Here is a 27875-nt window from a genome sequence, read left to right on the forward strand (position 1 = left end):
TTTCAAACCTACGTTGGAATATCTTGTTTGAAATCAGAGGGATAAGGGAGCAAAAGGCATCCTTACAAAATGCCATGCACCAAACCTCCTGAGGCATATTTCTTTCTTTTCATTAAGCATGCATTTGAGCAATATTTTAATTAAACTGGGTGCTACAGGACCAGCGTAACATTTTGCACGTTTCTCATAGGACAGTAATGACCCGTGTGCCTGGCCCATATGGTATATTCGCAGCGACTTGGATTCAGTGGTTCAAAGTGGAATCCATAATATTGTGCAAACAGTAGCTAATTTAACTAGATGTAATCTACCCCCAAATTTCTGCATTACTTATCTTTATAGAAACAGTTCTTTTTTTAAAATTCCTTAAAATAAGCCCTGATTTAAATTGTATGTTTAGCTCACAGTGAAATGACTGGTAGTTAACTTGAGCTGTGTTTTTTCTGTGCGATGCACTGTTGATTTACTGAAGTTGTACAAAGTAATTCCCATCAGCAGGTGATTGAGAATGTCCAGGTTTTGCTTTTCAATTAATTATGAAACAATCTGTTGTCAGCATTCCCAGCAGATAGTGAGACTTTGCCATTCAGAATAAATGTGGATGAATGTGGACGCACAAAGACTCGGGGAAGAAAGGCTGTAATGAAATTCAAACTGAAATGAACTGGAGAAAAGGGGGTGAAGAAAAAAAAAGAATGAACACATTCACATCCTGGACAAATAGAGAGAAAGAAGAGAGCCTGATGAATCGTTTAATTCAAGCAGGCAGCATGGCTTACTGAACTCTCAGGGATTTGGCATGAGCGGGGAGTAGTGCAACATCTCGCAGGGTACAAAATACATTCAGGCTCCATAAATTAATGGGATTAGGGGAATGGTGGCAATGTAGATAAGTAAGGCTGGGAGCCACTTTCTATAAATTAGGCTAGCTGTGTGCATCTTTGTGGGGGGGAGAGGAAAAGAAGAATGTGGGGGTGTGCACATACACGAAGAGAGAGAAATATGTAAGAGACCTGACTGGATCTTTTTCCTACGACTTTTCAGAGGAAAAAAAAGTCCCTGTTATTTTATCTGCTTTAGTACATGCACCATGTGTGTATTGCATCATCAGATTTCCTATACAGACATTTAATGTCTATAGATTCTGTCCTGAGACGGTGTCTACCCTACGAGGACCTTATACGCATATAAGGGCCTGCACAGATGGGCACAGTTGCTGGATGGGAGTCTCAGCACACACTGCTGTGTGTAGCTGCATATGGCAAATGGTAAAGCTGCGTAATAGAAACAGATCCTCTGTAAATGAGATGTTATGCAAGCCATATAATAGATATATGGATGTACAGGGTAACACTTTCTAAAGCGCCGTTGCTAGATACTTAGAGGCATTTTGCCACCTCAGGATGCAGATGGATGCCTTATGGCATTAATGAAGGTTTCTCAACAGGTAAAGTGCCTAATTCTCTAATTGCAAGATTTACTAGGCACTTACTTGAGTCATCAGGCCCTTATGAAAATGGGGCCCTAAATCTCTCTAGAAGGATTTAGGCTCCTGACGCACCTAAGTCATGTCATGCACAATGTACATAGGTCACGTGTTTGCTTTTAGCTGAAGTTTTCTTCTCGGTAGCTTTAGAAGCAATTCTCCTCCTTTATTTTTCCATGCCAGAGGGTTTGTGCCTGCTGAGAAATTAACAGAAACCCATGAATTCCATCTATCATTTGTTATTTTTTTTACATTGTATATTGAAATCCGTAATTAAGACTAATCTTTTAAATGCCTGTGTAAAAGAGAAACACAGCAGGCACAGAATGGAGTTTTTATTAAAATTAACAAAAGAAATAAAATTTCAACAAAAAAATAATTACCAAACAGTCTTGATAATGATAATTGCTTCTGTAAGCCGGTTAGTTTGGATACTGAGTAAATAAAAATGCTATTTCTTCATAGATCAATAGTGCTGGCAACAACCATGTATAATTTTCGATAAACGAGTGTTCCACGAAGCACTGTGAAATATTAAGGCGTGTTTTAAGCTACCTACGTATATACTATTCAGGTGTAGGGAAGGTATAGCAAAGAAAATATATTAGCAAATAAAACATGCCGGTCAAAGACCATTCAGTCAAGGTGAATGATCAATCAAGGTTTCGGGCATTGTAATGGCAATTCTGTTTATAATGGCCCCCATTCAGGACTTAAGCACACTTTTTATGTCTGCTGCTGTTTAGCATGTCAGCATGTGCTTAGCTTTAAGTGCATGCTGAACTGCTGTCCTGAGTAGGAATACTGACTTGCATGATTTGAGTCAGGGTTGGTAAAAATAGTGCTGGTGCTGTTTATAGTAACCGTGGACAAATGCCATATATGGTGACTGCAGGGGTAATACTATTCATAATCGTTAAATTTGTGAATGTCTCAATTTAGCAGTTTGTAGCCCTGCATTTCATAGCCAGTAAAAATGCTTTTGGTTCATATTGGTGTTGCTTGTTCCAGAGCATATTTCCATCTTCTGGAACAGTTCGATATATCTTATCACTTTCATATGCAGTTTTAGTTAAAAATCAACTGTAAGATTTTAATCTCCCTAAAAAGGCATCAGTGTGCAGCAGCAGAATTGATGCATGTCTCTCTTGGGTGATACAGTTGGTTATTTTGCTGATCGTCACCTCCTCCTCTTCAATGATACTAGCAGCTACCTAGGAGAGGGAATCTCCCAGATGTATCTTAGCAGCTGATGAATGCTTTATAAAATGCCCTTTCCAAGGGCTTAGGCAGTCTGGAAAGATTCATAATAATATCCCAAGATTACATTGAAGGTACCTGAGAACCAGCAGACAAGCTTATGTTTATTCATCTTTTATGAAGCATGTATATAGCCAAGGAGAGTAAGGTTGTCTTCTGATCAGCTGGGGTCACATAACATCAGATATGGGCATGACCTTTCAGTGTATAATGTGAAGTCTGCAGTACTGCTGTGTGCAAAGGGTGAGCTGTTAACTGACATTGACTGTAGTCGTATTTCGTGGTTATTTCTTTTTCTTTTCTTTTTTAAAATCCTCCCAGATTATATTGTCTGACAGCGAGCTTCACTTTGAACAGAGAGTCGCATTGACATGGGGTAACTAGTAAGCAAAGGATTGCTGCAGGCAGTCATATTAAGGTGGGGATTGTTTTAAAAAGTAGCTATCGCTCCCAAAATAAGTGCGATGTTGTGTAACCTTGGAAGTTGCTCTCATGAGCTGTGCTACATCTGTCTTGCACTCAGGTGTCTTTCTTGCCCTGATTTATATCACTTTGGAAATGATGGCTCCTGCAGTGGAGAGAACACACATCTGATCCAGTAAAGTGCTCAAGCAGGTTTTTAACATCCAATACATGGACTCCCATTCAGGAAGGTACTTAAACAGGTGCTTGACTTGGAGCATTTGATTAAGCCCTGCTGAAATCATATGTGAATAAGTGTTTTAATGACCTGGGGTCAACTTCAACGCATACTGGAATGGTTTCCTGAACTGAGGGAAGGAAGTAGCCTCAGTGATTTCAAAAGTATTAATGAGATTCCCATTAAACTTGTGCCTCTGTATTTTCCTGGATTGGGCCGGCATGCTCAGGATACCAGTATGAGCCCTCTCCGTAGACCCAGAGGGTATGCATTAGAAAAAGTGCCAGTTGTGGAGATATCTCTTGTCTTCCCACATTATTTTCAGCATCCATCCCTTCCTTTTACCATAGTAAAACTACAAGTTGAGGGAGAGATACCATTATTACTTTGGAACTTGTATAACCTCTTGAGCAATAAATGTATGAAATAGTGCCGTCTATCTTTTATTTTTATGGAATGGGTATCTGCCGTAGAATTTAGTTGCCCAGCTCTGTTGTATAGGACTCTTTTCCTTTTAACAGGCTCTCAACATTATGTTTTTCTTTCCTTTTAAAAGAGGACTGCCAGTCCTCTTCTCCCACCACCACCAACAGGCTGAAAGGTTTTAATGAAAATAAGTTTTGGCAGCTGTGTTTGAGTGGCCAATGCAGAATGGGAGATGACATCTGAGCATAAACAAAATGTATAAATATATGCAGGACGCAATACTACAGCTGGAATAAAAGATTCAGATGTCTCTTCATTTTGACACATTGCATTGTAAGGTCAAAAGCGAAGCTGAAGATGGAACTTGAAATATGAAAATATTGAGGTTGATGCAAACTGGTTTTAACCCCTTGAGTACCTCAGGACAAATAGCAGGAAGTGAAAGAAAGCAAGAAAACACTTTGTTTCTCTGTCTCTCTGCCAAAAAATTGTCTGTGAAGGGGTTTCTTTTAGTAGCATAAACCTAGACCAGCAGTTCTCAACCTTTTGCACCTTACGTCCCACCAGGCATTTTGTCAAAAAACCCTGGTCCCACCATGATAAAAACAAAACCCCACTTTTTCCAAGAAGTGCATTTTTACACTTTTGTGCCTTTTAGTGTATTATATTAATCATTAATGGAAATTTTCAAATGAGTTGAAGTCCCACCTACACGTCCTTCGCATCCCACCAGTTGGATGCATCCCACTGGTTGAGAAACACTGCCGTAGACCACCTGCAAATTAAGAAATAATAGTGATGTTGGCAGGGTTTCTTTTTTAGGATCTGTCTCTTTAAAATTAAAGAAAAATTTGGGCAAATATTGTAAATAGCAGCGGGGATTTTTTTTTTTTGATTTTTTTTTTAGCTGTCTTTGCACTATATTAATTTAAAACTCCTTGGTGAAATGCGACATGTTGAGATCAAAATCACTGCTGTGAAAACAGTAAGTTTTTTACAGTTCAGTCCTTTTTCTTCCTGTACCTGGCAAGAAAAGACGTCATTAGGAAGACTGGCAATTTTCACCTCAAATGAAATGTCAGGTCTAATATTCCACATTGAGCATCTACGTCTTTGTTAGGGTCTCATTATCTTGAGAACATGTGGACCAAGTCCAAAAGAACTATATTTTTAATATTTGCCTATCAGTTTTACATCCTGTCTGCTTCTTACAGGGTTGAGACAGAGAGGGTTTGTTAACGTAGAGGTTACTTCATTAGTTTGATTCAGCATGTCTTGGATTCATAGTGCTTCCAAAAGACATCATGAAGTAAATTCAGATCGTGTTATGAGGATGCCCACAGAGCAAATAACATGGGCAAATTACCTCACTGCTAAAGGGAAAATAAAAATCACATATCTACTGCAGACAGTATGACAAAAATAGGGTAGCATACAGAGGGGGGGAACAGCTGTAAATATTGCACTTCCAGATATTTGGCGTTAGAGCAGTAGAAGCCATTTCAAATTAAACTTATCAAAAGATTATGTTTTCTAAGAAACAGGCCAAATAGTAAAATATTGTGGAAACAAATTGAAACCTGTAAAAATGAATGAGTCCTAAATGAGTAAATTCATGTTATGTTTGACTTACTGGTTTCTGGTCTCCAGCAAACTCAATTTTAGTGAACTTGTAAATGTAGTCTACCATTTAAGTGCAATGCATTTGGCAATCTTAATGTTTTAACTAAGATTGTACCTTTGTAAAGGCTGTAACATTTAATTAATTTGAAAAGTATCCCTATGTGCTATAGAGCATCTGCAAACTTGCCCATCTTGGTTAGTAATTCCTGCAAGTGGGTTTTGCTTTAGATGCCATGGCTTTTGTATTTTATCGATTCATATACTCTGTTCTTCAAAAAGTGTTGTGAAGTAAATCGATGCAACATCACGTTCAAGCACCCTAGTTTGGGAACCCCAGGTTTAGAGAAAAACGCAGTTAAAGGTTTGACGGGCATATATTTTTGTAATGGCGACGTGTAATATTTTGTGATGGGTACCTTTCTGGTGGAGAAGAAAGGGAGAAAATACATAGTTTATCGAATATGCCCTGATTCTAAACTAACCAGAGTCCATACAGTTTTACCAGCGACTTCAGTGGTAGGAAGACTTGGCACTCAGCATTTTATATAAAGCTGATCTCTGAAGATGCCTCATCCCCAAGAACATGCAAAACGTTTGTGCTCCAGGGACATAACTACTTGCTCATGTATCACTGATAATGTTCAGGCACATGGCCGTGTAGTGCCTGCACTTGTTTACATTGCAGTCTATTTTTGCCATGCCTTCCCCCTCCCCTTGTCCCCCCTTCCCCACAAAAAAAATCCCGCATCTTCTGGGCTATGCTATATATTAGTTTGCCATGCGAGATGGGGCACATCCAATAAAGACAATGAGGGTCATCTTGATAGGATACAACTTGTCCATTTGAACCAATTATATCCGTTATCTTCTGCCTAAATACAAACCTTCTAGGAATTGGGACCACAAATTAAGTATGGACTTTTGAAATGATGTCTGAGTAAACCGAATTCTAGCTGGAAGTATATGCCTGTTCCTCCGGTCAAAGTGCATGTTGGTGATCAAAATAGACGGCAAACCAAAGTAGGACATAATTATCTGTATCAAGGTTGTCTCTTTATATTGCATATGGTTAGCAGCCAGATACTAGAGAGTATTTCTGTTAACATTCAATTAAGTCTAGATGTAACTGTCCCACGAATGATTCTAAAATTGATAGAAACTGGGAAATGCTTAGCTATATGCAAACCATCCAAGATGGTAACGGGGGCAGAATTTTCACAGGTAACCTCTACCGCCCCAATCCTCCTCTGAAGTCTCCGCAGGTATAAACATAAAGAAATGATTGAAGGATCAGGGCCCTGCACTGGAAAGAAATGTTTTAACAGGCAAAAGCCTTGGTGGGCAAGAATGTCTGCAGTATTGTGATTTGGTTCTTTAGAATTAGGATGCTGAAATAAGGCCCTTGGTGGTGTAGGGGGATGTGGTATGTGAGCCAGTGTAAAGATGCACACTGCAATCACACAACTTGTTTGATTGCTTGCACTTGATAAAAGTAAAATATGCGACATGCGAAGTCAAATTCAAACGGGGTGCAAATGCAAGCAACTTGAGAAGGTGATCGATCGGAGGAGTTTCACTCTCACAGAAGAGGATCACATTTCCCCTCTCTCCCTGGCAGCGACAGGGACAGTTGCCACCCCTGGGGGACGGTTAAGCAAATACATTTTCACACTTATGCATCTGCAACAAAGCTAAGAGACTAGTGTTTTTCCTTACGCTTTCCCCTTGGGGGAGTGGTAACTCTTGTTTCCCTCCTAGATAGCCAAAGAGAGAGGGAGGAGATGAAAATCTTCTCCAGATACAGCCCTAACACCTGATGCAGTAGAGAACAGCATAAAGCAGGGATGTGCTCTAGGGAGAAGAACACTTCAGTAGAAGAGATATAATGCGGAAGAGTTCAAGACATCTGTTCTGTTACATTTGGGGCATTTACTATAACCAAATACCATATAAGTCGGGTTTACAATATCTTTTCAGTTTTCAAAACCAGGAAACCCTTACAGATTTGTGCCTCTAAAATCCATGCCTTCAGAGAATGACCTTAGGGTCCTCTGTTTCCGCATAGGCTTTTCTTGAGGAGGCGTTTCTTTCTGTAATGTGAGAGCCAAAAGAGAATCCCACTTGAAACAGCCTTGACCTCAAAGTTGAATGCTCAGCTGAACCTCTGTGGGGCCTCCACATATGTGCTGAAAATGGCATAATGGTGAACCTGTGCTTGTGTTTTGCAAGCACTTGCTAATGTTGTAACGCTTGCACGCATCCTTTAAATAGTTTAACACCTACGTGCCCAAAAATCTTCCTGTGGATTAGCAGAAGACAGGATTTTTTGCAAGTGTTAATGCTAACACTTGCACTCTTTAAAGGGCATGCCTAAGTGTTAATACACGTGGAAAATACAGATGCAAGCATATGCAAACTGACATGGAAGACTGCAAATCCACCCTTCCTTCAGGATAAGCCAGTAAGTTGCCTTGGGTCAATACTTAAATGTATTATTATAATGAGGTCTCTCCTTGAAACCAGTTCTTTTTTTTTTTTTTTTTAATTTGAGGCAAGTAAACCAGTAAATATTATATATTTAACAAGGCAAAGATCTTTGAGATTGCTATCCTGACATCTTGGCACACACAAGTTCAAACAGAGCAGAACAGAACTCAGCCTTTACGTTCCTGAAGGACAAAGTGGTTAGCGATGTTAGTCTGAAGTCAGGTGGGGTAAGGCAGGGTGGTACCCTAGAGACCAACTGGTTCAGAAAGACATGAGCTTTTGTGGGCAGCAACCTACTTCATTGGATGCTGACATCTGGTAACGTAGGATGTTGCCTTCAAAAGCTCATGCTTCTCTGAACCAGTTAGTTTCAAAGGTTCCCCCCTGCCCTATCATCTGCCTCAGTACTGCAAGAGAAATGTTTTGCAGAGTATTATGCATGCTAGAGAGGAGAGATAACATACGCATTTGGAGCTAAACCTTGACCTTCTCATAGCCATTGGCAAACCTGCTATTAATGTACTGGGATTCAGCCCTGGATTAGAACATCCACTTCCCTTTAAATTGTGTGGAAACAATGCGTTATTACATAATAGTCACAAAATCTGCTCCATGAAAGAGTAACATTGTCATTCTTGAAGGTGTACCTTTTGTTCTGTGATAGGTAGTGAAATGGGAGATATAATTTATGTGAATTACTTGCAAATTGTATACAGTACCACTAAGTACCTCTTTACAATACTCAATATGAATTTTCTTTCTTTTCCATCATAAAACCTACAGCATGCTCTCTTGGAGTCTTTCGTATTTACTCTAATGCATACGAATAAGGTTAAATTATTGTGAAGGTGGCAAAAATGTGTTCGTTCCTGAGTCTTCGTAAATGTTATATGTATGAAAACACGCAACGGATGGATTTCATTACCTCTCATTGTAAGCACACCTCTAGATCCATTTTCTACAGCCATGCTGTACATTACAACTTTATCTGATCTGATCCCATTGATCAGGAGGCACACCTTAAGGATCTGGAGCAGGGATTCCTACACTTACAATACAGTCCTAAAACTGTAGCCAGTTGAGTCAACAGATCCAAGCTCAGACCCTAAAACAAGGACACCAGACCAAACCTAAGACAAGGACAACAGAATCCCTTTGGTTGTCACCTACGGCCCTCAGCTTGGACACCTGAGACGCATCATTAATGACCTCCAAGCCCTTCTGCAAAATGACAACCATCTCCAAGTAGCCTTGGGATGCAAACCTATGCTGGCCCACAGAGAGCCCCCCCCCAACCTCAAAAAACATGCCTCCAGCAACAGGCTCGTATTCTCACCAAGACACCAGGCCTTGCTCTGGATCCAGATCCCAGCTGCACCCCTCCATCAAAACAGAGCACATTATCATTGGACCAAATAACATGGATTATAATGCCCAAGGTTCATTACCTTCACTTGCATTAACATCATATATTGCCATCAGCTGTTTCCCGTGCCCCTCTGCTGTCTGCACTGGACAGACAGAACAATCCCTAAGTGCAAGAATGAATGAACACTGATCTGACATCAATACCAGAAAGATGGATAAGCCTGTAGCAGAATACTTAAACCTCCCTGGATATCCCATCTTTGACCTCAGAGAAGCTGTTCTTAGACAACCGAACTTTAAAAATGAACTTGACTGGGAAATTGTGGAACAAGAAATCAGCCACAGTCTGGATTGTATTAAGTATGGTCTAAACCAAGGCTGTGGATGCTTATCCCGTTGCCTTGATTAGCTTCCATAATGCCTATGAGATTCAATGGGTAAACTGCTTTGTTTTTCTCTCTCCTACCCACCTTGCCTCTCTCAGCACTGCCTTCTCCTTTTTCATCCCTTCTTCCCTGCCTTCTGTATTCTAGTCACTGCTTTCTGTGTAGCAGCTCTGCTTCCTGCCGTCCCTTCACAGCATCTCCTGAAGTAAGCCACTGCTTTTGAAAGCTTATGCTATGCAGCTCCGCTGTAGTTAGTCTATAAAGGTACAAATCTCCCCTGCCTTCTGCCTGACTTCACGGCTAACTACCTCTCTTCCAGTGGGAGTCAAATGCCTTAATACTTTTAAAGAGTCCAGGTTTAAGTCATTTTGAAAGTGGGACTTAATCTCCTAAATGACCAAAGTGCTTCTAAAAAAAATACCTGAATGTCATTCTTGGATAGTCAGGTACATATAGCTCTGGATCCTGGAAGATAAGCTATTATATCTGCACATGAATATGCAATAGCAAAATCCTCGGTGCACATAATGATACCTGTCTGCTCACAGAGCTGAATCCATTAAAATTGAGGCGGTGGTTATTTTTTAAAAAAACATAGGTTCTTTTATCAGAGTGTATAGTAAACTTGTAAATTTTGGAAAGCTGGGAGAGAAATGGGCTTTCATATAATCAGTTTTGTCACTTTGTCCCTATTGTAGTATAAAAGAATTGCTGGAGCTGAAAGTGCTCTTGTCATTGGGATGCACCAGCTGTGATCCAGCTTTATGCTTCTCATTCTGTCATGACTCCAGTCCATAAATAACTGGCGTGCTTGGAACTGCGGATAACCCTTGACTCGTGCTCAGATCTTACCCAGAGTCGCATGTATTCTAGTGATCTGATAATAGACAGGGGATCCAGGGACCTTGGGCTATAATCTCAGTTCCCTCAACACTGATTTTTGTGTCATTGAACCAATCGTTAATGTTCTTTCTCCCCATTTGTAAAATATGGGTGGTAATCTGTCTCTCGCAAGCTGTGTGCTATAATTTGTTGTGTACGAAGTACGGCATAATGCAGTCACTCGGTAGCGTGAAGTCGGGAGTTGGCGTGGACTGAGTTGAGGACAGGATTTGGCACAAGTTAGAGAACTTAGTCATGGCGTACTTTTGTCTCTAGTAATAGCTGTCTTAAAATAATTACCAGTGACCCACCAGAGGCCGGCATCAGCAGCGAGCTCCAGGGAATTGCGTTGCAAGTCCATTTATAGTCCTTCCTCAATAAACAGATCAAGATAGAGTTAGGGTTGTGTGAACTTTCCATCTCAGAGCTGCATACCACTGGAAACTCAGCTGTTCTCAGGGTTTCTTACAGACATAAGGCCTGGCCCAGGATCACTGAAAAATTCTGAGTACTTGCTTATCTCTCCTTCCCTGCCTGAAGGGACTTGTTTTGGGGGTTTTTTCTCCTGAAACTATATCAAGCTTGTGATTTTTGGGCTGAGTTTCACTTTTGGACTTTTTCCCAAACTTAGACATTGTACAACTGTAGAACACAATTCTGTTCCCTGGCAAAATTAAGCTAAACCTGTGTGAATGAAACAGCTGTTTTGTAGCTCTAATATCATGATGAGTAGTGGAAACCTGCAGGTGTATGGCTCACGAATGATGCATCTGGGTTTTATTACAATGCATTTCCACTGCGGGTTTATCTTGCCCTATTGTAGCAATGAGCTGCATAGTGGGTCTTGGTGCTTTCCACTCGCTTTCCCATTCAGCTGTACCTGCTGCAGCCCAAATCAGAGAGTCATTCACTCCAAGTCACTCAGGCTTTGGAGTAGATCAAACTCTGCTTTCATAGTGCAAATAATGCACAGCTAAATGGGAAGTAACACAAAGTAACTGGTCCAGTTAAGGCTTTTAGTTTACCCAACAGGGATATTATATCTCAAGAATTTCCAATCTTCTGAGACTGCACAGCAACAGATTTCATACATTTCAGAACTATTTCAGAGCTGTGTGGTCAGCCATAAGCAAATATTGCCTACAGAGCATCTCCCAGAGAGACTCTTTGCTCCCAGGTTCCTCAATCCCAGTGGACTGTGGCTACGTACAGACAGTCAAAAAGCCTGGGGCTGAATCGATTCAGTCTTCGCAGGTTAATCTCAGCTGCATAAGACTGAACTGATAAGCAAGCGAACAGACATTCACTTTTGATTCCAGAAATGCAGCCACCTACCTGCAGTGGCCCAGGCCAGATGCTGGGGGAATGCTAGAGCATGTCTCCCTGTTGGGCTGGAGCAGACAGCATGGGCGAAAGCTAGTCTCCACTCTGGGAGGGGGGATTTGTAGGGTAGATGCAAAGCAACCTGGGATTCTGGGGAAACTGTGTGGTAACTTGAGTCAGGAGGGTATCTGGGACAGAAATTCAATAAATCCATTTAACCTAAATCAGTTAAATATGATACTACATCCATCCAGGTTTATTTTAAACCAGTTTCAGCCATTCTGAAAGCAGTGTGCACTGAACTTCTGTTGTGTTACAGATCTGAACCAGTTTCCAATCACTTATACTGGTGATCTGCTGCATCAGGTATGGTGAGATCCTAGTGCTTTAAAACATTAATGGTCAGTCTTTATTTTGACACTGTACTAAAACTTTGCTGACAATGTGATGGGGGAAAATGGTGATGTCTAAATGCTTGGATTTTTGCCGATTTGTGAACAGAATTTCATGGACTAGGAAACCAGCCTTTAAGGCTTTCTATCTGATGAATGTCAAAGGATTCCTGCAAACAGTGAAGGTCTCAGAGCTCAAAAAAAGGTTGCAAGAATATATGGAAGGTAAAGTGTTAAGCATCCTAAATATAGGTGTTGCAACCAGCTCTCCCTATGAATAATACATATAAAGAGAAAAGTGAGAAAGAAGAAAAAAGGGAAGAGGGAAGAGAAAAGAGCTGTTGTTCTTGCTAACATTTGCCAGTAACATTTCAATGGGAAATAAAAATACAGCAAAATATGTGAAAGTCCAGAAAGTGGTGAATACTTTTCAAGACGCTCTTGAGAAACTCAATGTCTTTTTATAAAGATGGGAATGACAGTTCATAGTACATTAAAGTGAATAGCATTCCTGGGTGATTCAGCAGTGGCAGAAATTCACTTAATCTCAGTTTGATATAATACAATTTTTTCTTCCTACAGAAATGATTGTCTGGATATATATGTGCTCTCCCACTCCAACCTCCTGCTTTATATATATGAGAGGGGGATAGATAGTTACAACTGTATTCTGTATTTAATATAAGGAACGTACAGTTGATTAAATTCATAATGATGTTTAGGCTTAAATACTTAGAAAATGATTCTGAAAAAGGAATAAAGTAACATATTATGAAACACTCATGTATAAGGGAGCACAGGCAACAATGCAAAGTTAAGTCTGCTCTGACTCTATGCCTTATTTCTTAGTATGTATGGTCCACAATACCACTTTTTATTGATAAACCCTGCAGGGCCTCACTGACAGTGGAATGAGTTCTGGTGATGGAGTGTTAACTTTGAACTTACCTGCGTTTCTGTTACTGGGTGCCTTGATGGTGAAGGTAGCAATAGTTCTCGTAACGTAATGCCAATAACAAATAGCCGGTGCTTGGAATAGCAGATGAAAACAGTTGTGCATATCTTGGAAGGCCTTTGCCCAGGATAGTCTGCTTAGAGGAAAGGTGATCCTGCACTGCAGCTCCTCTATAATCCCTGTGATCACTCTAGCAAACTTGGGTGGAGAGGGTGAGGGACATGTGTAACTGAGCTCCCAACCTCCAGTGATGTTGGCCCCAATGGTAAAGATCTTCAGACATCCTATTGCAACTTCAAAGCTGCCTGAAGTTAATTCTCTTTATTTCAGTAATAACTCATAGGCATGGCCATGGGGAGAGTTCAGCCCAGGGTCTGCACTCCAGTTTTTTCCCTTCTGTGCTGTTTTCAGTATTTCTAGCTTTTATGATATTCCTCACACCTGGGGGAAGTGGGGAATTCTGAACTCAGTTTAACTGAAAAATAGTTAAGTAGCCTGTATTTTAAAGTGTTTGGATTTGGAGTTTCAAGCCAGTCCTAGTCATTGTATGTACACATATTTGTATACCTAGTTAATTGTCCAGGCATTTTGAAAACACAGGTGTCTGTCTGGTTACCATATTTACTTGCATATCACATGCATATCTCCCCCCAAACTCAAGCCTCCAAAATGGGGTACCTGAAGGAAATGGATGTTTTTTGGTGGAACGAAAGTGTGGAGGAGTAGAGGGACAGAGATGCTGGACACATTGCCATGCAGCAGATTACATAGTTGTTACTGTGCAGTCATTTAGTACTTGCTAAATGACTGCACAGTAACCAGCATTACTGCAAAGTCCCAACGCCGCACGGCTGTTTCGAGCAGCCACTGCACTGTAGCAACAAGTTATTGCGCAGTAGCATCAGTGTGTTAGTGCGCATCACTGCTATGTCGCCATAGAAACAAGCTATGGCAATGTAGCATCTCACGTAGCTGCACCCACCATGCTGCAAAACGGCTGCTGCTGCTTTCTCAGCAAGCAAGTAGCAGGGGGGAAGCCCAGTGTTAACTCTTTCATGGCTGCTACTGAATTGGCAGCACCTGTGGTCTGAGCAGCCAAAAAGTGCTACTAGTTTGTGAAAAGGTTAACGCTGGACATCATCCCTGCTATTTGCTCTCTGAAAACAGCAGTAGCAGCAGCCACCATTTTGCAACACAATTTTCCCATAAAAGCCAAGTTTAGTCTATGGGTCTGGACAAATGTTTTTGTTTGCATCCTGCCTTCCAAAAACAAGGTCTTGTTGGGGGGGCATGTGACTAATACAAACGTATTCTTGGTAGCTAGCTCTCAAAAAGATGCATGAGCAAAACATGGCCAGGTAAATGCCCAGTTGACTAGAGCAAAGAAAATACATAACTGCATGTGAACAATGGGCATTTAAATGTCTAGCTGTCCAGTATTTGGGAAGAAATGTGGGGGGGTTTTCTTCCAGGAAATTAATCCTAAAAGCAGTTTTGGCTGGAAAAACTTTAAATCTCTAGTGCCTAGAGATTTTTTTAAAAAACAATTTGGGATCATAACCTTTTTAATAAAAATAGCTTTTTTTAATTTTAAGGCTTAGCTAAAATCCATTCATGTCATACTTCACATTCTACAGTGCCCCATATAGCAGAATTCAGTCGCCAATTTCTTTTAAATATTAGCAACTCTGACATCCTTTTAATATCCGAGAAATTTGCAAGACTCAAGTTTAAGAACTACATATGAAAAAGAATCTGATCCAACAGTATCAGGGCTTTTGGAAATTTTTTTCCAGGTGGAAATAGACCAATATGTTCTCAGATTGCAATTTTTTATATGTTTTCCTGCCAAGATTCAGGAGGGCTTGCCAGTTTTTTTACTAAAAGAATAAGAATTTTCACAAAACTCCTGTAGATCTGCAAACTGTTCATAAATTTATTGACAGTTGGCAACCCTGCTGTGCATGCTCTCGTGTTATATATCTTCCTTCTTCACATCTGCTTTGTTGAGGTATGAGACATCGAGTGAAAGTAGCTTAAGGTTTCAAGGAAGCTTACAAGCGTCTGTAAATAAAATGACAAAAAAAAAAAAAGCTTTATTTTTCTCCCTTCGTAGAGATGTTGCTTTTATGTCGAAAGAATTTTAATGAAATCTTCACGTGAACGGACAGCAAGTGTAAAGCAAAGGGGTGTAGTCCCCCTTCATTTCATGTGAATAATTCCTGTTGACATAAACATGAGAGGGAAATGCGGGGGGGGGATATACTGCCAATGCTGAAGGCAAATGTTATGGCGTTCTTCTACTTCTCAGTTTACTGCTGATTAAACCAGACATACTGGAATTACAGTTAGTTTTAAGGAAAGACTCCGCTTTGCGTACGGATGTTATTTATACCTCACTAGAACCTTGAACGTTTCCTTTCCCATTCTGTATAAAAAGGCTATGGATCAACTGCAGTGAAACAGCTTGAGCCAGGAAATCAGTGTGTTTTTTCAAATCTTTCATTTTAAAAGAAAATGAATGGCTTGACTTTTCCACTTGTAGAGTTGTCTTGCAAACCAACAAGCTCAGTGAGGTCCCTGCACCTTGCAGTGTTTTGCACCGCGTAGTCTGCTGACCGCAATACATAAATTGTGTCCCTCCCAGTCTAGCGAAGTCAAATTTAACTGGTAAAATTGAAGTGGGGCGGTAGTGAAGCAAAGCAAATCCTTTCTGTAAACTCTGTAGAAGTGACCTTTTAGACCACCTCCCACACCAACCTACCGACTTTGCAGTTCTGACACAGGATGTAAGCCAGGAGACAGGTTGGTAAGGGGGCCGTGACGTTTTCTCCCTACTCCCAACTCCTTTTAAAAGAAGCTTCAGCAGAACTAGGAATCTTTCCTGTCTGTAATTTGACCAAGTTAGAGGGACTTTAGTGCCATGAAAAATGATAGTATAAGCTCAGCAATCTAATTCAGGTGAACGGAGCCATTGGCAAGATTTGTTCCTTCTTCCTTAGCCGGTGGATAAATAGAGAGCTACAAAGTTGCTGAATCAGGTAATAGTTTAAACATCTGCTCAATTTTTAATTTTACAAAATAAACCTAAAAAGTATTTTTAGGGAATGTTTAAAGTACAAAGGAGGACTTGGTTTAAAAATAGACTTTGACAATGTAAAATAGGTTAGTGCTTCCTTTGAGGCAAACAAACAACCCACTTAAGAATTAAAAATTTCCAAGCAAATGATTTGGAAATCTTTCCTTCTTGAAGCATGATCAAAGTAAAGTCTTGACAGGTAGCATTTATCACAGGTAGTACCTTCTGCTCAGTAAGTACTCGATGAGGCAAAAAAAAATTAAAACCATGGTTCATAGTTACATGCCTAACTATTGTATTTAAAGCATAAAAAGGCAGAAAAGAACTCGCTCGGTACTGAACCCGCAGCTCAACACATTTCTAATTGTCAGCTTCTTATTCCACAGCTGAGCTCAGGTTCACAGAATTGGAAAAAATTGAGATGGAAAAGCACTATTAGGTCATGTTGTCCCACCTACTTTCCATGGTAAGATTGGTTGTTGCAGTGTATCAACAGCTGCCTTGGCCAATTTAGTTTTACATGCCCCATGTCTATAGAGTTTCCATCATTAGTCTTGGAAGATGGTTCCATTCTCGTATGCTCCCATTCAGCAAAATACTTGAAGCAAATGCCGAACTGTCAGTTTATGAATAATCTCAAGGAACTCAAGGGTTTAAGGAGAAAATTTGCGAAGGCATGAGAGAGAGAAAGAGAGGTGCCTAATTCCCTTTGAAAGTCAGCAGTAATTGAGCACCTAATTCTCACTGGCTTTGACTCTCTCTCTCTCTCTCTCTCTCTCTCAAACGTTGCTTAAGTGTCGTGCTAAAATAGGCCCGAAGATACTTCACTGTTAGGAAGCATTTTCCTAATATTCATCCTATATTTCCCTTTCTTAAATTCACCCCGCAACTCCTAGACATAGCTGCTGACACCCTTCAGATATTCATTTTGCTATCTTTTTATTTTTCTCCATGCTCAAGCTTTGAATCAATGTGGTATGCTGTCAGTGATGAAAAGAATCCAGTGAGAGGACATTTTTTTTAAATGAGAATCTTTTCTTCCTTCTTTTGCTTAGCAATACCATTAGGATCTGGCTTTTTCATAATGTGGGGTAGGCATGATCTGTTTTGTTTTTCAGGAGATTTTTGGATATTTATCTTACTTTGAACTTTAACCTTATTTTCTGAACATATAAACTGCAGCAGAGCTGGATTCTGATCTCATTGGCAGTGCAGTAAATCTTGAGTAAATCACTGTTGAATTTAATGGTATTAGTCTAGGTTTGCAGCCGCATAACTGCTACCAGAATTTAACCTGCTGTATTTGCCCTCTGATACAGTGGATGTATAATGTAGCCCTAATAATGCTCCTCTGGATCCAGAGTAGGGGACTTTTAAGAAAAGCCAGGTTAAAAAATGGTGAGCACTGTAATTGGTTATGAAATATAAGCACTGTATGTGGAAGGCATCCAAAAAAAACCCTATTTCAGCTCATCAGATCCACCAATCTAGACTAATGGGCATTCCTTTCCATGCATGAAGGACAGGGTCTCAGAGCAAAGTACACTGATGATATTTTTCCTGCTGAGAAGTGATCTTGCTCTCCATTTCACTGAGCAGGCTAGTCTTAAAATAACTGGGATAAGTTGTACAAAAGGTTTATTGAGCATATCTGACAATTCACAAATCCACCCAAAAGCGTAGCAAGGACATACAGCCCAGGTGAGGCCCAGCATGATGTATCTACTTGCAGTAATGCTGTTTAGAATAAAGAAACCTCCTTTTCCACTTCATCTTTCCAAACTGATGGACTTCAGCTATCCATGTTCTCATTTTGCTATTCCTCCAGCAAAGAGCTGTCTGCCATTTAAGTCTCCTGGGAATCTGCAAAGTGGAAACCATGAAGGCCCACACACATTTCTGTGGGCACCTGCACCCATGACCGATGCTGAAGATTTAAAATATTTAGGGAGGTGCCGTTGTAAATTGAATGTCTGAGGATTTCCCATGCAATGCTTTTAATGTTTCTGCTATAGGCTGCAAGGCTTCACTCTTCTTAGGAGAGAGTCCAGGCTAGCAACAGCAGTTAAGTACCCCAACGTTCATCTACAGCAAAGAGTGAAGCTTTTGGGCCAGCTTTTATTGTTGCAAACACTTAAATAAAAGTCACCTGATCATCAGAGAGGCTGAGCACCAGCAGCTCCCATTAATCTCTGCAAGTACTGTGGGAATACAGCCCCTTTTGAAACTAAGCCACTTGTATATTTAGGTGCTTAACTTCAGGAAAATGAGTTTAAAATATTTTGCCCTTAAAGTTTAGTTGAAGTGCTGTGCTTTTCTGATGAGGTTAAGCTGTCCCTGGAAAACTTGGCAGGTTATTTCGTGGAACAGTACAGTCTTCAAGTGATGTTCCTGTACTTGGCTCTCCTTTTAAATATGCATTTGGGTTGGCTTCAGGTGTGTTCTTTGGCACCATACTCCCTGCACCGTCTCTTCTTCTCAGTGGGTAGACTTTTTCTTCCACTGAAGTCAGTTTTACCTTTGATTTCAGCAGAAGCAAAGTGGAGGACCTATATAAAGAGCTTAATTTTTCCATTCAGCAGAAAGGAATGTGATCACATCAACCACCGCAGTTGTCGACTTCGCCACTCCTCCCTGTCTCTAAATAAAGTTTATTTTGATCAACTTGTCTGCATAGCATTTATAATATGCCTTAGCTTGTCCTCTATCCAGCATTAGAAACACTTTTTCTGAACTGTATTTGATGCCTATATTTATCTATGCTGTAATTTTCTTGCTTTTAATGTTATCCAGATCTGTGCCAGAAGGTTTTAGGCTTCTGGTCCTCGAACCTAGAGTTGTATTCCTCCAGGTGCTTTTCGGTGTATGGTTACTAAATATCTTTTTTTTTTGGTTTTATATCCCTATAATGACAAAACTTTACATATCTTGAGACTGAAATGATATTATCTGCTCACAATAGCTCTTTTTCACAATTTTTAGCTTGTTGTCCTCTTTCTTTGTGTCAGCAATTAGCATCAGCAAACAGCAACTCCGTATAGCATATTCTTTCTTCCAAATCTTTCCTAAGGGTCCAAACTCCTCTTGCTCATGTGCATGTAAATCTAGAATAATTTTAGTGGGAGCACAACTGAGTCGATGTACTGCAGGTCCGAGAGCCATGGACAGCACCAAGGCTCCAGCTGGGAACACGCACAACAAAGCATATGTCCACCAAAGGATCATTACCTTGCAAAGATTTGGATCACAGAAATGAGGATGAGCATTGGCCTGGAGCCATAGACCCATTATTTAAGAGCTTGAATACATTCAAATAGACTTTATTTGGAACAGAAAACAAGCTATCTTTCTTGACAAAAATCTACGCTATCTGAGCTTTCTCGGGGTATGGGAGTTCCAGATTTATATTTGGCATTTCATCTTCAGTCTATTATGAGTTAGTGTTCATTTTAGGAGGATGATTACATTCCTTCATGATAGAGAGGAGATTTAGCTGTTCCTTTCAGTACTCAACAAACCTTCTTGATCTAGTTGGGTTATCTGTTCCTCCTAAAAGAAATCCCTTTTTTAAATGCTTCTTAAAATGATCTGAATTTTTCAACTCTTTACTTTAGCGCTTTAGGAGTGACCTGAGATTGTTAACAGCCAAAATGGACCTGGCATCAAAGCTACCTTGGTCTCCAAAGTTAAATATCTGCTTATGCATTTTTTTTAAAGTGTAGCTATCATATTTATCACGCAGATAATGATCATCCTGTTTCAAATGCCAAATATGCAAATAGATTTAAATAGGTTGGATGTGAAAGAGTGGTCTTATTAATACCTTTTATATGATCCGGGACCTGAACATGACATTTCCCAGGAGTGTTGTTTTTAGGTGAAGAAAGCCAAACACCAAGTGTTTTTTTCTCTACAAGTATTCCTTCAGGTATGTTACTTAAAACCCCCCAACACATTAGTGGTAATGCATACAGAATAGCACAATTGTTTTTTAATTACACAGCTAAATGAGAGGGAAAAAATGACCTGTTGCTGAAGAAGTGCAGGGTGGTATCTGGATAAATGTTTAAAAAAAAAAATCTTCAGCTTACTATCAGGTTTTTTCCAAAGTTCCCTGGCTTCTTTGAAGGGGCTGTGCTGTTGTGGGCATCAGTAAAGAGGAGGAATATCAAACTGGTGCAAAATATGACGCTCTTCTCAGACGTCCACCATGCCTGAGATATTAGGAGACATTGAAGAGGTCATCTCATGAGGTTTCAAAAACAAAGACATTTAGACAGCCTGGAAACTTTTAGCTCCCTAACCCGGGGAGGTTTTCCAGTGCACTTAATGAATTTTCTTTGCAGCCAACAAAAGGCCAGGAGTTACATTTCCCTTGTGCTCTGCAGCCCAGGGTCCCTGTACTTTGAAAGATGAACACTTCTAAATATTTCAGTTATGGCGTGCTAATTTCCCCAGGTAGATACATTTTGGCTTCAGGTTTATTCATTTGAAGACTTGAACCAGTCATTCCTATCTAGATATTATCACCCTTTTCCACCTCCATCTCTGAGGCATCACAGTCCTAACTCTTTAGATGAAAAGCTGCTTGTAAGTCATCTATATTTTTTTTAATTGAATTTAATTAGAATATGCTGTTGCTCATGTCTCAGATTCCTGCTATCTCTGCATATAGCAGCACCTGCTGTGGTCTCTTTAAGCCCTGCATTGCAAATGTTTTCAGAAACAACCATAGCACAAAAGCAAACTTCTTTTTTAAGACTGTTTAAGAGATTGATGCAAAACCCATTAAAGTCAAAGAAGATCCTCATTTACTTCAGTGAGCTTTAGAGTCTGAAGAGTTTAAGACCTCATCCACAGGCCAATAACACAAAACTAGTATAGGCACAGCCTAAAAAGAGAGCGCTGGAACAGAAGGGAATAGGGTGCAGCAAAAGAAAATTGATTTTGCTTCATCAAACGCAATTTGGAGTTATGATATTGTGGCATTATCTAAGAAACACTTATTTTCTGCATGAATTTCAGAGCTACAAAAAAGTATACCCTCCCCTTTGTCAACGTCTCGATGAAACGATCTGACGTAGGCAGCCAGACAGGCACTGATCTCTCTTCAGTCAACAAAAGGACGGCTGAGAGAGAAGGAAAACAAAATTCTTTGAGTCCTTCCAAACCCAAGTTGTTTGCTTGGAAGTATTTTCTGGCAAATTTTCAGATCTTTATGCACCAAACTGGGAAGCTTCTGAAACTCGGGGTATCGACCTGAGAGTCTCTGTTCATTGAGAATAAAGGGGGAGATTTGCAAGACCTTCCGCCATTTCAGTAATCCTGCTGTGTTGAATGTGACCCTACTTACATGACAAAACTTCTGTAACGTCTGGGGAAGGACTCCGTCGTTCAGTCTTAAGGTGTATTGGGTCCAGTGTTAAATTCAAGGATCAAGGGCAAACACTTTCACCGTGGTCTTTTTTCCACATTACGTAAATGGACTGCAGGGCTCCTTTGCACAGGATGTAGAAAGTGTCTTCAAAGAGAGCGTGAGCAGTTCTGTGGATAACAAGTACATTTAGATTTATACAGTAAATAAAACGATAGGCAAGAATACAATATTTCAGGCCTTAGGGCACAAGCCCAGCTCCAACCGTTAGGAGCGAAGAGGACTAGACAGATTATCCCTCGTTAGCCCACCTCTTGGTTCCCTTTTGCTCCTTCTCGTTCTTCTGGTATTGGTCTCTGTAGAAGCCGATGAATGGATCTCTGTCGGTGCCCGGTTGAGTCAGTCATTGATCCGTGCTAGATGCTCAATCTGTAAAATGGGAATGGTGATTACCTACTTCCAAGGGCTGGTGGAATACTTGATTCACTGATGCGGAAGTCCTTAGATAGAAGTACTTGGAGACAAAGGCATTACAACACTTTATAGCATGATTCAGTCTGCTGTTACTGTGTCATTACCTGAATGCCAGAAAAACCAGGCGGATGCACACATGAAAATGAAGGGGTCTGAATAATACCAAGCCATTCTATAACACAGGGTATGTCTGCTCTCTGCTCACTGCTGTGACTGCAGTGGAAAGGAGACATATCTGCATTAGGATTAAACTAGCTCCCTTGGGTAGCAGTGGCAGCCTCGCTGCAGCATCGCAGCAGCCCAGAGCTCACCAGAGTCAGAGTATTTATCCGGCTGCTCAGCAGATCCTGCAGCCGATGCTGAGTTCTGGGCTGCCGCAATGGGCTGCTACTAGTTAGCTAGTTTAACACTCGCTTGGGCACAACTACAGTCTGGTATTAGCAAGGTACTGACTGCAGTGTGGACACAGACAGTCCATCCACTGATTTCAAACACTTTGCTAGAGAAGGGGAATATGAGGGAAACTGAGGCAAGGAACATGAAGAGATTCCCTTGAGGTCACAAGGGCTGGGAAGTAGATTCCCGACTCAGAAATGAGCCAGTGCAAATGCCAGTAATGCTGACTTTTTGGCTACCATAGAAGCAGGGAAATCTATTTCTGTACGAGTCCATTAGTCAGGTAACTTGACATTTTTTTTAGAGGTCGACCAAGGAAGAGCTTGCCTTGGGAGGCTTACCCTGCTCTCCAGCCTCTCTCTCCATTTTCCCTTTAATATGAATCTGCTGGATATCAATAGCAACAAGACAGAAGGATCTACGGCCTGGATAAGCTTAGTGCTGGAGACAGTTAACATTTGAAATCTTCATTCCATGGGAAATTCTGACATTTTATCATTTCATTTCACACCAAATCAGAACAAGCACATAGAAATTTCCTGTGAAATTAGATTTCTGAAAAATTTCATTTGGGAAATACTGAAACAACCTTACTGGGGGGAAAAAAAGTTTCCGTAAAGCAAATGCTGCACTTTAATTTGATCATTTTGACATTATAACAGCAGGGTGGCACTTGCAGCAGATTTTCAAGCATTGTTACTTCCCGACTGAAAAATTAAGTTTTCAGACATTTCTACAGCACCGTTCTTCGTTGAGAGCCACATCCAGGGACAGTGTGATGTCTCAAAAGCCACCTGCTTGTGAGTTAACCAACTAAATTAACATCCAATAAACAGCCTAAGTGGCAGGAATGGAAAATCGGATAGGTTTTTAATATAACCCTGCCAAATATTTCCAAGCTTGCCAACATCACTCATTCTTAGGTTAAGATTGCATTCAAAAGGAAACATTTTATTCAAGTTACAAGTGCTGAAAGCCAGACACGTGCAAAAGAAAAGTCACTTTTCATCCTATGGCAACAGGGTCCCTAACATGAGCCGTAAGGGTAAACCTCCAACATTGCATTTATCCAGACACAGGGTGGGCTCGGACTAGACACAAAGTCAATCAAACTCAGAATGAAATGCAGTCTCCCTGTGATTGCCAGCTGGCCCCATTGAGCAGTATCTCTAATTCCCATTATAGTGTGTAATTTCACGGTGCTTTTAAGTGTGAAGTCTCAAGGAGCTGGCCACATAAGCAGCTTTCATGTAAACACTTCAGTTCTGCTTCACCGAAAATGGCTTAGGTGCTGGTGAGTGAAGCTACATGCTTTGACATGGCAGTGAGAGCTGGTTTTGTGTCTTGCAATTAAATTGTCCCAAGCAAGTTCAGCCCACCAGGTGTGCATACTTCACATGTGCCGCTTCTGAACTCAACACAACCTCGCCCCGACATGCTCCCTAAGAAGATGTGGTTTGTCCTCTCCAAATAAGACCTCTTCTGTCAGCCTATTCGCCTGTTCCTGGGGCGGGCCCAGAGCTGCATGTATGCTATAAAAACATAACATCTTCTGGGAATGTTTATTTAGGCTCCAGTTTTCAATAGTCAGATGTACACATCTGCATGTAAAAATCCACATGCAATGATGGACACAGTTGCAGTGATTGTATCTGCTAACGGGGTGTTTTCTTGCAAGTGGTCGTGTCCCATTTGGGAACACAGATGATGCCATTAAAATTGTGTGTAAACTAAGCCCATAATCAAATGTGCAACCCTCAGAAAATTCAGCTCTTAAAGGCTCAGAAAGACGTTTTAAATCTGCACGGGGTCCAAGTTAAATGATACGGTTTACAGTTTCCTCACTAATTTCTCTAGGGCTAAATTATCAAGTCCTTATTGGTACAAAACTGGAGTTTTGGCCTTTGTGCAGGATTCACAAGTGGGAAGGCAGATTCATCATTTGCCTTTTACCTTTCCCATCTGCATCTTGCCAAGGAAGCGTCAGTCCCAATCTTCATCTCACTTTCCAGAGGTGTGGCAGAAGGCTTCGATGCTGTCACTTGGGTGATAATTAAACTTTGAATCCACAGATGTTTTCTCTTGTTCAGAGTCTCCTTTTTAACTGTCCTATCACACCGTCTAATTTTGTTATGCCAACATACCGGTAATCCTTTCTGCAAATGTGCTTCTTTCTTCCCGATTGTCATTTGTGGACCAATTTTGCAGAACTCCTGGAGGACTGGCACACTCTTGGACAAGTGGTTGTCTTCAGGTCTCCTGTTCCCTGCCCTCCTCCTAAAGATAGGAGAAGCTACTAGAGTCTGGGACAGCATTACTGCATTATAGCACATCTCAAAATGGGATTATCCTAACCTGGGCATGTTTCCAATGTACTTCAGGAGTATTAGCAGCTCTGGTGCTTATGCAGTTGTTGCCATGAAGATTTACACTCCAAAAACTGTGGAACAAAAATAAGGATAAAGGCAATGCACTTGACAGCCAGAGTACTGCCTATATGCCTTAGAGACCTCCTCTTGCCTTGTGCGATAGAACAGCATCCGAGATTGCCTGAGCCACTTCAGCTGTGCTCCTGAGCTAGAGGATATTTTCACTGAAGAACTCTCCAATCCAGGATTTTGCCCCTCATATTGGCTAGCTAAAAAAGGACTCTGAGTCAGCTGGCTTTTAAGGGCCTGCTGCAAGTTCCATTTTGCCCAATTTCATAACAGTTTTTTTGTGGAAGGAGTCGGTGGGTTGAAAATGGCCAGCAGTGGTTAATCCAAAGAGGCTTGGGGAAGGTGAAGACAATTCACTATTGAGATGAGCGCATTTAATAAACTGTACAAGAGTATGGATGTTGCATGCTGCCAGAATTAAATCTGAAATATGCCTAGGCAGAGAGTGTTTCTACGTGGGAAGTCCAGCACAAACACGAGTGCAGAGGGAAAATGCTGTGTATTTTCATCCATTTTATGTGCATGAAAAAAAAATCTCAGAAACATTCTGGGTCAGCTTCCTTTCCCTCTTTTATGCTGCTTTGGACAAAGTAGCTGCTTTTCCCTTGGGGGTGGTTATCTCAGCAGAGCCCCCTGAAATCACGGAGCTAGCATAACCACTTTCCTACAGCATTCAGTTCAGGCATGGTATTGGGGTGAGAAGGATCATGGCCAAAGTGTTCAATGCTCCGGTTTTTCTCTGCTGGTGGTGGCTCCCGTGGGCTGTTCTGATGGATCCAAGGCTAATGTCAGCGCAGAATTAACCTCAGCATCAGGAACCCTGCATCTGCCGCTCCCCTAAACAGAAGGTGGGAGTAGCTGAGAATCGGGCCCTGTGAGTTGTACTTTTACACGTGGATTCTGCCAGCTCTCTTTGAATAAGGTAGGGGGGTTTTTCCCCCTTCTCCTAGATTTGCTGGTGTTACCCTATATCTCCAGCTCATATGGGAGATGGCATAAATGATATGCATTGACTCTGAAGATTAATAAAGATAAAGTAATTGGTATCCAAATGGCTTCAACATGGGTGGCACATCTGATGTAGCAGAATGTGCTTGTTTGGGTTGGTTGGTTTTTTGTTTTTTTTTTTAATGAATTTGGCTTTCTAATCCTAACCACGTGTTGCACTGGAAGGCTTTGCACAGAACACAGGTTTAACGGTGCTGCAGAATGCAATGCTTCTCGTGCGTATGGAAGATTTAGCATGCCTTTTGTTATTAAGACAGGTCCTATAAAATAAATGCATTAATACACATAAAAATGGTAAGAGAAAAATGATGGCGTTATCACTGAAGGATCAGTAATCCCTTACCACAAGTAATTTTGTATCAAAGATTTTGCTACTTAGAAGTAGCCTAAAGGGGGTCTAATTAAAAATGTCATTTGATTTAATTTTCTAGTTTTTCTCTGAATTTTTGCATGTTCCTCACCTGCAGTTGGAATGTGCTACACTAAAGTTTGGGTGGAAGAAAAATGAAAATTTTGTGTCAACTCTTAGAATGAGGTGTCGGGCAAAAGGAACAAGACAGGCCACTACCAACACTGATCTCAGGACATTGTTTTTCAGAAAGTTTTGGTTCTACTTAAAAGGCAGAGTCCGTGAACAGTGTCTCTACTATGGAATATTTTTTTTAATTGAAAAAACAAACAATTCTGATATATAAATAATTTCTGTCTGCCCCCGTGTGTGTCCATATTTACTAACTTGACCCTAAATTTAAAATAATCCCCCTAATAATTCCATTCTGTATCTGGAAAATATATACATTTATTATAATTTCCCAGGTGTAGAGTCTAATTATCAAAGAGTTGTCTGAAATTCATCCCCCTCCCACTCATATCAGGGAATATAGTGGCTGGGGGGTTGAGTTACCCCCTTGCCCTCTCCCTCCCCCCACTTCTTCCCCTCCAGCCTTCCTGCCCCACCCTCCTGCCACTGGTACCCCCCCACACACACACACACAGCTCCCCACAGCCTCTGTCCCTCCACCCCACAATCTCTCTCTTCTTCCACCCCTTCCCCAGTCTGCCTCTTCCCCCTCCATTTACTGTCAGATGCTCAGGCTCTGTTCCCTCCCAGAGCACGTGGAAGCTCAGCCTTTGCATGTCCATGCAACAGTGTCAGCATTGCTGATTGTCCAGCGAAGCAATGTAGCAGTGTAGATGCTGCTAATTGGCTGGGCAGGAGATAAAGTTTCCGTGTGCTCTGTGCCTGGGAGGGAATCCAGCCCTAGCCTGAGCTGAGATGCATCTGACAGTAAGTGGGGGTAGGGGGCAGGTGGGGGGACAGGGGCAGAAGGTGTAGCAGAGAAGTGGAGGAGGGGGCAGAGACTTCTGTGGGTCTCACTCTGGCCCTGATCTGGGATCAGAGCCAGAGCAGCTGCCTGCCATACAACCTTACACACACACACCCCCACACACCCCTACCTTTGTACGTAAAACTAAGATGAAGGACTTTCCCCTGCATGCTGACTTGGGAAAGAAACCTAGTCTTAGATTTGAGTAAATATGGTTTTTAGTTTGCAAGCTGTTTGGTGTTGTGACCATCTTTTTGATCTGTCTCTACTCATTCTCCAGCACCTTCATCCATGGAAAAGGCTCCCAGATGCTGTGGCATTACAAATAAAAATAAGGGTGGGTGGGTGTATATTTACATGCATTATTATAAATAATAGGGGGGTATGTACGTGTGTGTATGCATGGAATAAATTATAATATATATACACACACCCTATTATTACTTATAATACCACAGTATCTGGGAGTCTTGCCCTATTGTATAACTGAAATGTGTTATATACACACACACACACACACACACACACACACACACGTGTGTGTATGCAT

The 27875-nt window shown here is 41.0% G+C and overlaps 1 protein-coding gene across 2 annotated transcripts in view; it reads left to right on the forward strand.

Annotated features, from left to right (window-relative positions):
* CDH4 (cadherin 4) overlaps positions 1-27875 on the forward strand; it is a 617364-nt gene that overhangs the window by 288839 nt on the left and 300650 nt on the right. The window lies entirely within an intron of this gene.

Source organism: Crocodylus siamensis, chromosome 10 (genome assembly GCF_052110815.1).
Source record: "Crocodylus siamensis isolate JL-2025a chromosome 10, ASM5211081v1, whole genome shotgun sequence".
NCBI classification, from domain to species: Eukaryota; Metazoa; Chordata; order Crocodylia; family Crocodylidae; genus Crocodylus; species Crocodylus siamensis.